This window comes from Hyaena hyaena, unplaced genomic scaffold (genome assembly GCF_003009895.1).
Source record: "Hyaena hyaena isolate Hyena2069 unplaced genomic scaffold, ASM300989v1 scaffold_1343, whole genome shotgun sequence".
NCBI lineage: Eukaryota > Metazoa > Chordata > Mammalia > Carnivora > Hyaenidae > Hyaena > Hyaena hyaena.
In genome coordinates, this window is record NW_024081976.1 from 8,373 (window position 1) to 22,830 (window position 14,458).

The following is a 14,458-nucleotide window of genomic DNA, read 5'->3' on the forward strand; positions in this document are numbered from 1 at the left end:
GGATATTCTTTCCTGCTTTGTCAAAGATCAGTTGGCTGTATACTTTTGGGTCCACTTCTGAGTTCTCAATTCTGTTCCATTGGTCTATGTGTCTGTTTTTGTGCCAATACCATACTGTCTTGATGATGACAGCTTTGTAGTAGAGGCTGAGGTCTGGGATGGTGATACCTCCCGTTTTGGTTTTATTTTTCAGGATTACTTTGGCTATTCGGGGTCTTTTATGGTTCCGTACAAATTTTTGGATAGTTTGTTCTAGTTTTGAGAAGTATGCTGGTGCAATTTTGATTGGAATTACATCTTGCTAATTTTTTTATACCGATTTAGTTCCTGACTTCAGGGCCAGTTTTATGCAGTTGAACAAACCTCTTTTTTCTTGCATATTTTCTCATTTTTTTTTTCTTGCTGTAAACATGTTCCATTTATCAGTCAGTCATGCAACCAGTATTTATGACATACTTGTTATGTAAAAGTCACTTTTCTCTTATTAACTTAAAATTTTTAAGTGTGTAATATCTGTTTTGGATTTCATTTATTCGGATAGTAAACAATTTCAGTCACCTATTGTATGCAAGGTACCATGGTTATATAGAAATGGCTCCTCTTCTCACGAAACCTTCATATTATTCTGGGAGATGATATAGAAGCAACCTCAACAATAAAATTGTGGGTATAGAGAGGAGAGATAAAGTATTTACAGAGAGGGGATCATGTATGAGTTGTCTTAAATGAATGGAGACTTTAGTGTGAAATGCACTTCCAGTGATGCAAGATTCTGATTTTTATTTAGAGATATTTAGGAGTAGTATTAGGACACTACTTTGGAAGGAGATTTGTCTATTGTTGTGTAACAAATTCAGTAGGTAGTAGAAGTCCCTATTCTGTTGATTAGAAATGAATCACTAATGGAGTACCTGAGGTGCTCAGTTGATTACGTCCATCTTTGGCTCAGGTTATGATCTAATCGTTCATGGGTTGGAGCCCCATGTCAGGCTCTGTGCTGATAGCTCAGAGCCAGGAACCAATTTTGGATTCTATGTCTCCCTCACTCTCTGCCTCTTCCACTTGCAGTCTGTCTCTGTCTTTCAAAAATAAATAAACATTAAAAAAATAAAAAATAAATGAATCACCAAGTCCAACCTACATACAAACTGAGGGGAATCAGGCTCTACCTTTTATTTATTTATTTATTTATTTACTTATTTATTTGTTTGTTTTTATTTGTGTGTGTGTGAGAGAGAGAGAGCGAGCGAGGTGGGGGGAGAGGGAGAGGGAGAGGGAGACACAGAATCTGAAGCAGTCTCCAGGCTCTGAGCTAGCTGTCAGCACAGAGCCTGATGTGGGACTCAAACCCATGAACTGTGAGATCATGACCTGAGCTGAAGTTGGACACCCAACTGACTGAGCCACCCAGGCACCCCCAGGCTCTACCTTTTAGAGAGAAGTGTTAAAGAGTTTGCAGACATGCTTTTTTCTTTTTTAATGTTTATTTATTTTGAAGAGAGAGAGAGAGAGAGTACTTATGCATGCACACACAAGCAGGGGAGGAGCATAGAGAGGAAAGAGAGAATCTCAAGCAGGCTTTGCACTGTCAGCCAAGAGTGGATGCAAGGCTCCACCCCAAGAATCATGAGATCATGACCTGAGCTGAAATCAAGAATTGGACACTTAACCAACTGAACCACCTAGGCGTCCCTGCAGATATGTTTTTAAACCACCATACTCAGCCCTCCAGCCAAAAATTGATTACCTTCTTCCCACATGCAACACATACTCAGTCATTTTCAGATCCTTGCCACAAAGACTCATCCTTTACAGCATCAGCTTAGAGTCTAGGGTCCCATCATCTATGTTATATTCAGGTGTAGGTGAGGCTCCTCTGGTGTAGTTCCTTATGTACATTTCCTCAAGTATAGTTGTTCTTGACCTATGAAGACTTATGAACCAAAGAGACATGTTAAATGCTCCACAAGTGGTGAACACACAATGATGGGGCAGGCACAGAATAAGTGCAATAAATACTCCTGTTGAGAAAGGGCAAAAACAGGAGGCTTACAAGGAGCCATAGATCCATAGAAATTCCTTATTATAGCAGAGCACTAGTTGGTAGTTCCTTGACTTGAGAATCAAGACCTGGGAGTAACTTTCTATACCTCTTGTCCTGGACCCTGGTCTCTTGGTTTCACCTTATTATTTTAATGTTTTATTTATTTCTGAGGGAGAGAGACAGAGAGAGAGAGAGAAAGAGAGAGAGCCAGTGCGTTAGCAGCGGACGATCAGAGAGAGGGAGACACAGAATCTGAAACAGCCTTCAGGCTCTGAGCTAGCTGTCAGCACAGAGCCCGACGCGGGGCTTGAACCCACAAACCGTGAGATCATGACCTGAGCCGAAGTCAGACACTTAACCGACTGAGCCACCCAGGTGCCCCTTGGTTTTACCTTCTGAGTCAGGTTCCTTTTTTCATGAAAAGTAGCCTATGCTTGTTGACAAGTAATCTTATAAGCCTGTTTCATGCAAGAAATTTGAGAATCCAAAGGTCTTTTTAAAATTTTGTACTATATTGTTCCTTTCAGCCCATGCTGGTGATATTTCTGCCATATGATTCTTTTTAAAACTTGTGGGTCTCCTATGATTCTTATTGAGGGTTCATGCTATTGACAAAGGCACACCTATGAATATTTTTGAGATATGCCCTTTGCTACTTAGGCTTCTGCTGAGACTGCTGAGAGAGCAGACCTCACGCTTCTTAGAAGTCTTGTTTTTTAGCTAAAAGTTTCTTTGAAGCTCCTCCCTACATCTTGAGGTTTAGTCAAAGGATTTTATAACCACTCCCTCACCATCATCTTTATCAGTTTTTAATGTAGTGCGCTGTGTTTGATTTCCTATGTAGGGACATTTCTTTAACTTTAGTACAGTTTGCCATCTGGATAGGTTGGGAATTTTCAAAACTTTCTCTCTCTTCTCTCACATTTGATTATAATCAGTCAAAAAACAAACAAACAAACAGGTGGCACCTTAAAAACTATTTCTGGAGATCACCTTAGCTAGATAATTCAGTTCATTAGCACATTTTCTTTTTTTCTTTTTTTTTTTTTTTAATAAATGAACTCATACAATATTGGTGGGGTTTTTTTAAATTTTAAAAATGTTTTAATAATTTTTTTTGTTTCTTTATTAATTTTGAGATAGAGGGAGAGACAGAATCCCAAGTAGGCTCCACACAGTCAGTGCAGAGCGCAATACACAGTTCAGAATCACAACTGTTGAGATCATGACTTGAGCCAAGATCAAGAGTCAGATGCTTGGGATGGGCACGGAGGGGGGCACTTGTGGGGATGAGCACGGGGTGTTATTGGGTGTTATATGGAAACCAACTTGACAAATTGGTTTTTTTACAAAAAAACAAATAAACTATTTGTAAAAAAAAAAAGAAAGAGTCAGATGCTTAACTGACGGAGCCACACATGTGCCCTTATACATTTTCTACTTTCTATGTAACTGCATGTAACAGCATCTGTTAAGCTTTCTGCCTCTATATAACATGGGTTCCTTGTCCTCTAGTTTCCTATAACATTTTTCTTACTTTCCTTTAAATCCTCACCAGTAGCCTCCTCAAAGGCCATCATGATTTTGCTAAATACTCTCCTCAAAGTCTGTTCAGCTTCTTCCCACTTCTCGGTTCCAAAACCTCTCCCATATTTTAGGTTTTTATAGTATCATATCATTTCTAGTACTAAAATCATTAGTTGTCTATTGCTGTATAAGAAACTGTCCAATATGTACTAGCTTAGGACAAAAATAAGTATTTATTATTTTCAAATTTCTGTGGGTTAGGAACTCGGGAGTGGCTTGGCTCAGGGTCTTTCAGGAGGTCGCAGTCCAGATGTTGATCAGAGCTACATTCACGTGAAGACTTCCTGACAGGCTGGAGAATCTGTTTCCAGCTCACTCATGATGCTTGTGGCTTGATGCTGGTTGCTTTGTTGGAGGCTTCCATTCCTTGCAATGTAAGTCTATCCACAGACTGCATGAGTGTTCTCGTGACATGATGTCCAATTTCATCTAGGATGTGCAGTCTAGGAAAGCAAGGTGGAAGTGCGAATGCCTTTTATGATTCAGTATCAGAAGTCACAAGCTATCACTTCTGCCACATTCTGTTCATTACAAGCAAGTCACTCTGTCCAATACACAATCAAAGGGAAGGGAATTTGGCTCCACCTTTTGAAGGGAAGAGTGTCAGAGAATTTTCAGACATAAAAACCACTGCAGTCTGAATCCTGCTCTTGACCAGTAACTCTTCCAAAAAGATCCACATGCATGTACGCGCGTGCACGTGCGCGCGCACACACACACACACACACACACACACACATACACACTCATGAAGATAAAAGAAAAGATGGAATTTGACCGCAAACCTCAATATATAACCCCTGGTCTGTGGAGAGATTTTTTTAAGTTTATTTATTTATTCTGAGAGAGAGAGCAAGCAGGGGAGGGACAGAGAGAGAGCGAGGAGAGAGAGAACCCCAAGCAAGCTCCACATTGACAGTGTGTAGCCCAATGTGGGGCTCAAACTCACAAGCTGTGAGATCATGACCTGAGCTGAGATTAGGAGTTAGATGCTTAACCAACTGAGCCACCTAGGTGCCCCTGTGGAGAAATTTTTCACTGAAGCTAGATAGGTCTGAATGACATAATACAAAAGCGGGCCAAAGAGCACATAGGTATGCTTCCACTCCAAAGCTAACCACTCCAGTGAGAGAAAAGTGGAAGGAGAACCTATGAGAGAAGAGAAAGGGAAGCACAGAGAGCAGAAAGATAAAGATTCCTTTAGTGCCTAGAGATGCTTGCCTCGGGGTTTTCCCAATAGTGTAGTAGCTCCAGGGTTGCTTTTGTGTTGGAGAAAAAAATATGGAAAAAGAGAGAATTAGATGATGGAGGTTTCTTAGGGCAGCTGTAGTATTCTTATCATTCCAGGCCTGTGAACGAAAAGAAAGGAGGAATGACCCAACATGTATATCATATGATATTTAATTAGCAAAGTGACTCTACCCAGTGGTATAGTGGCCAGTATAATGGCCTTAAAATGGATCAGAGCATGTGGCTTATCTATACGATGGAATACTACATGGCAATGAGAAAGAATGAAATCTGGCCATTTGTAGCCACACGGATGGAACTTGAGGGTGTTATGCTGAGCGGAATAAGTCAGGCAGAGAAGGACAGATACCATATGTTTGCACATATAGGTGGATTAGGAGGAACTTAATGGAGGACCATGGAGGAAAAGAAGGAAAAATAGTTGGGGAGAGGGAGGGAGGCAAATCATGAGAGACTTTTGAATGCTGAGAACAAACTGAAGGTTGATGGAGGTGGGGGAGAGGGGAAGGGGGGTGATGGGCATAGAGGAGGGCACTTGTTGGGATGAGCACTGGGTGTTATATGGAAACCAACTTGACAATAAACTTTAAAAAAAAAATAAAACAACAAAAAACGGATCAGTTTCACAGTGCAACAACTTGGGTTGGGGGTTAAGATGAACATTTCCCCATTTTTTTTTGGTTTGTATCCTATTAATCGAGATGACTTAACCCTACTAGTGGCCAGTGTAGAGTGTGGTCATGGCTCTCATGGGGGAAAGATTAGCAGCACACTTAGGTAAGTCCCATTCATTACTTTTGTGGGGCTCTTTTAGCAATTTTTCCTACAACAACAATTGAAAGCCAATATAAAGGGAGTCTGGACCCCAAGTTCCTTTATGAATGTTTCTCAATGTTGTCCCTAGAAGTTTCTGAGATGGATTAAGCCTGGAGATGAGGGATTCCATATGCCCCAGGCTGAGATTTCATTCCTCAGTGAAATCCTTCATTCATTTCTGTCATCTCAAAAATAGTCCACTGCATTGCCTAGTGAAACAGCATTATTAAAATAAGCACCATGTAAAAACATAGCCCCAAATACGGCTATATAATATAAAAATGTTCCACATTTATTGCCACCATAATAAATTTAAAAACTCCCTTCACATAATCAACTACTAATTATTCTATTGCAAGGGGCCATTTTGAGGGGTATTTGCTCTGTCCTAGAGAAGTCCTAACTCCAAAACCCCACAAGCCAGTGACAATGGCCCAGACAAGCCTCAGGTGGCATATATGAGATCCTGAGATACAATAATAGGTCACAGGTTAAAAGAGCAGCTGTCCTACAGCATTACAGGGAATATCAACTTCCCAGCTAGAGTCAAGGGGGAGCCCTGCTGCCCACATCACTCCTTGATTGAGCCAATCCTACACTTCAGGGTCTGTCATTTACACCACCCCACTTCCACATACCTATTTCCATATTAATCATGACACCTTGTTACAATTCAGAAACCCACGTCACTAGATGAGGAAAGGGAAAGAAAACAGAGTTGCCAATTAATTATATATCAGTCCCAATTCAATGATTGGAAGCCTCATCTTCCTATTAAGATCTCAGTCTCATCTCCGGTAAATTTTCTATCTTTGCCTCCTGAGTAGGGTCAGTGAAGGACTCAAAAGGGTGTGGCTTCCTCTCCCTCCATTTTTTCTTCCCCATCTCATGTGATTATGCCTGCCCCTCATGGCATAAATGGGGCTGGAGTGGGGAGAGAGAGGAGTGCACTCATTGCTTAAACCTTAAAGATAAGGAGGTACACTCCTTTCTGTTGGCTAATTTTCTTCTTCCTCAGATACTGGTGATATGAGAGATGCTCATATCTGCAGATATCTCCACCTGGGTACAGTAGGAAGCAGTCTCCCTATCACCTAGTTGGTCTTAGTATAGGTGATGTACACTCACAGCTGTTCCCTGATGTAGCTTCAGGCCAGGGGAAGCCCCAGAGAAAGATGCTCCCATCTCACTTCAGCCCCACTTCAGGAAAGTGTACCACATGCTCCGTCAGGTGTGTGGCTTCTGGCTAGGTGGGTGGCTGTCCTAGGCAGAATGATATTTCTCTTAACTCATCTCCAAATCCTCAGCACCAAAGAGCCTGGTAACCTTCTGTTTCTCCTTTTTGCAGCTCCAGAGTAGCCTGCAAGCTTTGCATCGTCTCTATAATGAGCCAGCTCTCAGCAACTCCAGGCAGAAAACAGGCCCTTTCCTCATGACCTAAAGTATCCTCAAACCCTGATTGACTTTCAGCTTTTCCCAGGATGAAAGAGAGAGGCAGATGGAACATCACTGTTTCCACACCCTCCTTCACCTTTGGGAAAATGGTAAAATTGAGAAAAAAAACAAGTATATAACTGTAATTCCATCCCCAAATCTCTTTTTTCCCCTCTCCCCATTTCTAGATTTCTTTATACGGATGATAAAGGAAGGACTATTATCAAATAGTTTCTACTAGTAGATCTCAATCTAGTATATCATATGCTGGGTAGTCTAGCACTAAACAAATTAATGAACTTGAAAGGTGGAAGAGTGTATTTTGTTCTCAGCAATGTGGTGTTATCAGAGTATTTGACACCATCATCATCCTGTTGGATTAATATGAATGATTTATATGACCCATCTAAATTCCTGTGAATGACACTGAAGACCTTCCATAATCTTAGCACCACCGACCACATCTGTACTGTTCCTCCATCTATCCTCTTTGAATCATAAGAAGCATCTGTTTGCTTCTCACACATCGTGCTGTTTTATTTTTAAGTTTTATTTATTTATTATGAGAGAGACAGAGACAGCATGACTGGGAGAGGGGCAGAGAGAGAGGGAGACAGAGAATCCCAAGCAGGCTTTGCACCGCCAGTACAGTCTGACACAGGGCTTGAGCTCACAAAACCGTGAAATCATGACCTGAGCCAAAACAAGAGTTAGATGCTTAACCGACTTAGCCACCAGGGATCCCACACATCATGCTGTTTTTATGGGTGGGTGTCTTTTCAGCACTTTGCTTCTTCCTAAGACCTCACTTCCTCCTCTCCTTTTCTCTCCATCACCATGACCATTGTTGTTGCCCATGTTATCCTTATATTCCAGAATGAATGGACTACTTCTTTCTCATATCTTCATTAAACTCTGAACTCCAAATTGAATGGAAGCTAGATGGAGGTCTTCTTGAGAGTAAAGGGCACGTCTCACTCACCTTTATATGCCTAGTGCCAAACACTGTGCCTGGCACAAAAGGATATGGAAGGATACTTACCATATCCAATTTGTTCATTGCTCTTGTGAGGACTCCTCTGTCTACTCTTTTTTTTTTTTCTTGAAAGATTCATTTTGGGAACAGGTCATTTAAAACCACTTACATCATGTTCTGTCTGTATGCTCTGATTGCATACCTTACACAGTAATATTTTATACGCAGTAATTATCCTGTCACTCTTATGATATAGGTTAGTATCACTGTATTGATTGAATAGCTTATTTATTGAACTGTTATTTGTCTCTAAGACTGTCTTTCAAAAAAATCCAGCTTTAAAAGATAAAGGACCTAAAATATCTGTATATGAGCAAAGTCAAGAGAAAAAAAAGAGATAGTTGGCTGCTAAATTTCTGACACTGTATTAAGCCAACTTTGATAGCATTGATTTAATAACTAACCCAAGATAGATCTTAAAATCAGCCAATCTGTAGTTTCTTTAAAACAAGTAATTCTACCAACAAAGGCACATGAAATGAATGATAAGCAAAGATGATCAATGCCATCATATTCATTCTGTGTTTTGAGTCCAGGAGAACAATTCTGGAATATTTTCTCTTCATAAGGAGTTTAAAACAATTTATGTATTATGACTATTACAGTAGAGGCAGTTACATAGTGATTTGTGGTACTATGTGCTAAGAACTGTACTCAGGAAATACTTTATTTCACTGCCTTATTTAGATTTTACTACCCTCTTGTCTTAGGGTTCTTCAGAAAAGCAGAACCATTAAGATATATGTACATAAAGATATGCATTATAAGGGATTAATTCACATGATTGTGGAGCCTGGCAGGTCCCAGTATCTGCAGATTTGGCTGACTGAAGACCCAGGAGACCTGATGTTTCAATGTGTATCTGAAGGCAAGAGAGAAGCTGATGTCCCAATTCAAAGGCAGGGAGGCAGAAGGGATTCTTTTTCACTTAGGAGAGAGTCAGCTTTTTTCTTCTATTCAGGCTTTCAACCAGTTGGACCAAGTCCATTTATGTTAGGGAGAGCAATCTGCTTTACTCAGTTTACCGATTAGAATGTTAATCTCATCCAAAAACAACCTCACAGATACACCCACAATAATGTTTCACCAAATATCTGAGCACCTGTGGTCCAGTCAAGTTGACACATAAAACTAACCGTCATATCTCTGTAGTAGGTTCCATGACCATTCTGCTTTTTAGATGGGGCAAAAGAGAGAGGTGATGTAACTTCCTTGTCAGGTACAATGAATAGATGGCAGAGACTCTGCTCTAACCCAGGTCTGACTGGCCAAAGCATTGTGCTTAAAAAAGAAAACAGGATTTGGAATTTAGACAAACCTTGGTTTTTTCTTTTTGTTTTTTTTTTTTAATGTTTTATTTATTTCTAGGAGAGAGAGAGAGAGACAGCGTGAGCAGGGGAGGGTCAGAGAGAGAGGGAGTCACAGACTGAAACAGGCTCCAGGCTCTGAGCTGGCAGTCAGCACAGAGCCCGACGCGGGGCTCGAACCCACGAACCGCGAGATCATGACCTAAGCGAAAGTCGGACGCTTAACCGACTAAGCCACCCAAGCGCCCCTCAAACCTTGGTTTTTTATGAGAAGTAAATTTTTTAAAAAAAATGAATATAAAAGCACACATTACTGTGCTTTGCATACAGATGCATTATATATAACTAACATTATTAGTATTAGTACTACTACTACAACTATGATTATTATTATTTTAGACAGAGAGAGAGAGAGAGCATGAGCATGGCAGAGGGGCAGATAGAGAGAATCTTAAGCAGGTTCCACACTAGCATAGAGCCCAACACGGGACTGGATCCCATGAACCTGGAATTACTATATTAGCTGAAATCAAGAGTTAGATACTCAACCAACTGAGCCACCCAAGTGCCCCTATTATTAAAAGAATTATTATTATGAACAAACCTTTGTCCGCAGAATACTAAGTAGTGAGAATGCCAAAATGTACTTTAAATGAAGATATATTTGACCAAATATTATTCTCTATTCTTTTCTTTGGTTTTGTGATATAAAGATAAAAAATTGCAAGTCACTAGATAGTTAATTTCTCCAACATATCTTGCAAAAATAATATTACTTTTGGCAGAGATATACCTTATTCCTGCTGATGTCATTAGAAAATGGCAAGGTCAACCAAAATGAGAATTTGACAGCATCTCTGTCTTTCCAGTTTTTAATAAGTATTGTCAAAAAAAATAATAATCAGATTTGAACTTGTTTGTCCTTGATGTGCCTTTTTTAAAAGGCCTCCTGGCAAATCTAATGTAAGATCAAAAGCAGCTGCGAAAGAGTAGAAATCACTTGAATATACTTCCTTACTTTATTCTATTGGATAAAAATAAAATACTTACTCACTTTCAGTGACTCAGGCACTGGGAAATTTGCCTCCTTCTTTTCCTAGGGTGTGGGGACCATTGCTAAAGGGAGCTCTAAGGAGGTAATCAACCAGATTTTCCAAAATGTAAATAAAATATAGCCTTCTAGGGAATAAATGGCTTTTAAAGACTTTGTCCCCCAGGCCCCTCATCTCATTTCTAGGCCAAAACTCCAGGCAAAATTGTGGAAATAGTTATATATTTTTTTCTTCTGTCATGAGGCCTCCCATCTCTCATCTAAAATCCTCATGTTCTTTCATCTCCACATTTTGTATTCTCCACATTCTCAAAGGATGTGATAAACTCACAGCCATTGAGATACAATGACTTATAAGAATTATTGTGCTCTTTTTATGGATCCCCTTTAGATAACCAGCTTTGTAATGTAAAAAGCTTTAATTTTAGGCATCAGTGAGATTGAGGTGACATTTACTACAATCACAGGGACCTCGCTGGAGTTGCTGAAATCACAACACACAGAAAACAGGCCCTCTCTGGTTTCCTAGACATTAAGTGCTGCATTGCTGTTTTCTTACCTTGTCTCTAATTAGCACTCATCACAGTACTAATCTCCTTTACCTGATTCCTACTAGTCCTTTCCTCATTCTGTCTCTGTACAGTGTGTCAGTGCTGTTGTGTCCATTCAGAATGCTTTCATCTCTCCTCTTGGGCAACCCAGGCCCCTTACTTCAAATGAGCTCTGCTTAATCAAAATTCTTCATTGAAGGTATAATGTTTAACTGAGGAAACAAGTCATCCTCAAAAGAAGCAACTATGAAAGGGTACGAGACAATATACAGCCAGTATCCATTTGTGCATGTGCTGATGATAAATTCATGAGTAAACATCGTCCTGACCCACAAGGAACTTACCTTCTTGTGAGGGACACAAGATAAACATAAAAGTAACACACAGTGAAGACGATACAGTAGTGGCAACAGACATGGGGCATTATGGGAGCAGAAAGGAAGGTACCCATCTGTGAGGGTTTATTGTTGTCACCTGGGTAGCCCTCAGAAACTGCATTATCTCAGGAGTTGTGCCACACAATTGTCATGTGGTTTAGTGCCTCTAACTTTGCCAAGTAACTACTTTATCACAGGGGAAAAAGAGAAACATTTTAGTGTAGTAGGACCAATGAACACACACATCAGAAGGAATGTTTCCAGCAAAGGACAATAGTCAGACCATGAGCACTGTTAGATTCTGGTAGCTCTTCCTCTCACTGACTCACACTGAAGGATGGGACTGCTGAGTCACTTTCCTGATCACACACATCCAGCTTCCTTCCCCTGCTGTGGAAAGATGCTCACTGCAGATTATCTCATGCTAGTGAGCCAGATCCTCCCAACCATAAAACAAGCTGCATTTGATACATGTTTGCCTGTAGTAACAACCGTACGAAGGGTGTTTAAACTCCTAAGGCAATGGGAGATTATAGAGAACAGTGATTAAGAACCAGCCTGCTTAGGTTGACTCCAGACTTCACTAATAGTTTGATCATGGGAAAGAGCCTTAAACTCTTGTTGCCTCAGTTTCCTAGTCTATACAATGGGAAGAATAACAATAGCATTACCTCACGGGACTGATATTAGAATTAAACAAGACAGGATTAAACAATTCAGTTTGCACCTGAAACCTAGTGTTTTACATTTACATTTACATTTACATTTGTTACTGCTGTAACAAATCGCCTCAAACTTCCTGGCTTAAAACAACAGAGATTTATCATATCACAATTCTGGGGGCTAGAAATCAGAAATTAATGTGTCAGCAGGGCTATTTTACCTCTGAAGGCTTTAAAGAACAATCATTCGTTGCCTCTTATGATGGCTTCTGGCAATCCTTGGTGTTGCTTGGCTTGTGGACACATCACTTCAATCTCTGTCTCTGCCATTCCATGTTGTTCTCCTTGTGTGTCTCTCTGTGTCTTCACATGGCCTTCTGATATAGATATAAGTAATTAGATTTAGCAGTCACCTCAATCCAGTATGACTTCATCTTAATTTAACTAATTACATCTGCAAAGACCTTATTTCCAAATAAAGTTATGTTCACGGGTTCCAAGTAGACATGAATTTTGGAAGAACACTATTCAACCCAAAATATCTAGTAAGTATGCAATAAATGTTAGGTAAAGCACACTCACTCATTTTACCACATACCCCCACAAACATAAAACACTCACACACACAGAGGGGATTCTGTGAAGTTGGTGGTTTTAATATAACCTTACTTTTACTCTTTATTCTCAACTCTAGTGTCTATTTCCAAATCAAATGATTGGGGGCTTTCCAGAGAGCTCTGAGGGTGGGCATGTAGTTGTTGGAGACAACTGATGCTGGAATATCTTCCCTCTGGGTTAGTCCAAGGGGAAAATCGATACCAGGTTCCATAGTTTCCCTGAATCTGGAGAAGCTGAGGAGTAGCTAAAAAGATGGGCTGTATCCCCTCTATTCCAGAGAATCAGTAAGTGAGAGGAAATTGGGTGCAGAACTGATGAATGGAGCATGACAGCCTGCCTGCTGCACCTAAAAGAGCAGAGACCAGACCTTTGGTCTTATTTTCAGACCTTTGGCCATGTAAGGTGCCCTAGCAGCTGCTTCTGAGCCCTAATAAGAAGGAAAAGGAAAAAAAGAAGGCACATCACGGGCCCAGGTAGAGAGAAGAGGACTAAGTATGACTTTCGAAATGAACTGCTATTGAAATATAGCTTTTGGAGAAGATAAAGGATAACAGGAATAACAAAATGAAAAGAACACTCAAAGATATACAAAGATAGCACACAACAGACTGTCTGGAACTAAAACATGGCTTATAAATGAAAACATTCAGTAGATGAAAAAGAGCATTGCCCCAGTCAGGAGCTGTATATTGGTCTGAAAGATTAAATTTATCAAGACACAGAGCAGATTTTCAAAGAGATGGAAATCATGATGGATAAGTGAACAGACTTTGAGGAAAGATTTATGAAAAACCTAAAATGAGAATTATAGGAATTCCAATTAAAGCAAAAACAAACAAACAAAAAACCAAACAGGGATGAGAGAGCTGAAGAAAGCCCTGACTGTAGTTTGGAAGTGCATATCTGTGACTACACCCCACCTAAGGAAAATACATGAGAAAGGACACAAAGCAAGCAAAGGAACCCAGAGACTTTAACATAAGAGAAAATGAAAGAGAAATTAAAGTGTTTAGGAAAAAGGAGGCTTAACTATAGCTATAAAGGACTCTATAGATACAATAGAAAGAATACTATGTGCAACTTTTTGGCAATACAGTAGTCCCTCCTTATCTGTGACTTTATCTTCTGCAGTTTCAGTTATCCCTGGTCAACCATTGTCTGGAAGCAAATGATCCTCCTTCTGTAATCAGAAGGCCAATGGTAGCCTAATGCATTGTCACAATTCCTCCATCAAGCACCTCACTTCATCTCATCAAGAAGGGTGAGTACACTACAATAAGGTATTTTGAGAGAGAAAGAGAAAGAGACCTCATTTGTATAACTTTTATTACAGTATACTTTATAATTGTTATATTTATTAGTTATTATGAATCTCTTACTGTGTCTAATTCATAAATGAGACTTATCATAGGTATGTGTGTATAAGAAAAAAATACTATATGTAGTGTTTGGTACTATGTACAACTTGAGATGTCCACTGGAGGTCTTAGAACATATCCTCTGCAGATAAGGAGGGACTACTGTAAATATGAAAACCTAGTGGAAATAGATGTTTTTCTAGTAAAATACAAATGATCAAAGTTGGCATAAGAAGAAGTGGACAATTTGAATAGACCAATGCCTGTAACAGACATTGGAAATATGACTAAAGATCAGCTGCTTAAAAAGATAATGGAATCAGAAAGCTTCTCAGCTGAATTTTGTGTAACTTTTAAAGAACAAAT

General features: G+C 39.8%; 1 long non-coding RNA gene across 1 annotated transcript in view; it reads left to right on the forward strand.

The window, feature by feature from the left end:
* The window catches only part of LOC120225144, a 20,341-nt gene extending 6,372 nt beyond the window's left edge, over window positions 1-13,969 (forward strand). Inside the window, exon 3 of the long non-coding RNA XR_005526749.1 lies at window positions 13,866-13,969. This is a non-coding gene — a long non-coding RNA (uncharacterized LOC120225144). The remainder of the gene's footprint in view (window positions 1-13,865) is intronic.
* Window positions 13,970-14,458: the final 489 nt, after the last annotated feature.